Genomic DNA, 1,362 nt, shown 5'->3' with positions numbered 1-1,362 from the left:
GGCTTTCTCTTACTGTTACTGGGGATTTAGGTTGCTTACAGTTTTTCAATAGTGATACATTGAGCATCATTGCACAGATCAGATTATTTTCTAAAGATAAATTATAAAAGATTGGATTTGGTCTCTTAAAGGTATGCAAATATTTCAGGCTTTTGCATATTGCCAAATTGTTCACCTTTCTACCAGCAATGCATCAGAATAAACATTTCTCTAATGCTTACAAATGCTGGCTAATATGATTAAAATTTTATGTCAGTCAAAATAATTAGCAATATCTTCTTCTGCTTTGCATTTTTCAATTACCAAAGTGACGAACATTTTTCCTGTATTTTTTGGTCATTCTTTTTTCTTTTGTGAAATTCCTAAGCATGTTATTTCCCTCAATATTTCTTTTGATATAGTAATCTTTTCACTACTTATTTATAAAAGTTTTATCTGTATTTAGGTAAATATGCCTTTGAATTATGCAGGTTTTTTATACAGTGGAGTTTTTTTATTTTTAATTAACAAATCTATCAATTTTTTCCTTTATGGTTTCCACTTTCAGTGTTATAATTATAAACCCCTATTGGATACCAAGATTATATTAACTAGAATGAGAGAATATTTTGATTCATCTATTCCATTTTCCTCCAGGTTTATAGTTGAATCTTTCATTATAAAAAGCATGATCAATGGGATTTTTTAACATAGAGCCTTAGAGGAAAACTCAGGACCACCTGGTTTTTAATTAAAATGAATTCTGTTGGAAGATTATATTATGAATATGGCTTCCCAGTGACTTCCTTCTTAGTGTTTAAATTGGACTCATTGAAAGGATTGAATTGTATTAAAATCTTATGGAAATGAGACATAATTATCTTTAAGGTTAATATTTTTATGTATAGTGACTGATTTATTCTGGATTTAAGTAACGATACACTATTTTAGTACCTCACTTGAATTTTTGTTTTGAGAAAAAATTTTGCTTCTGAACATTTAAATCTTAGGTGGTCAAATTACTTTAGAAGATAATGCTTTGATTTTAGAGGAGCAAGTCTATATTGATCTGCTGAGAAAATCTCTGGTGAATGAATCCCAAACATTCCCTAAATAAGTAAATTTAAAACATGATAACTGCTATCGATTGAAAGGTGATCCCTGTTTTGGGTGAACTTATAATGTCCCCTACAGTATGAAATGTAGAACTCTTAAAAGTAAACAGGGCTGGGCACGGTGGCTCACGCCTGTAATCCTAGCACTCTGGGAGGCCGAGGCGGGTGGATTGCTCAAGGTCAGGAGTTCGAGACCAGCCTGAGCAAGAGCGAGACCCCATCTCTACTAAAAAATAGAAAGAAATGATCTGGACAACTAAAAATATAT

The sequence above is a fragment of the Propithecus coquereli genome, unplaced genomic scaffold (genome assembly GCF_000956105.1).
Source record: "Propithecus coquereli isolate 6110/MARCELLA unplaced genomic scaffold, Pcoq_1.0 Scaffold138, whole genome shotgun sequence".
Lineage (NCBI taxonomy): Eukaryota > Metazoa > Chordata > Mammalia > Primates > Indriidae > Propithecus > Propithecus coquereli.
This window is presented reverse-complemented; position numbering follows the sequence as displayed.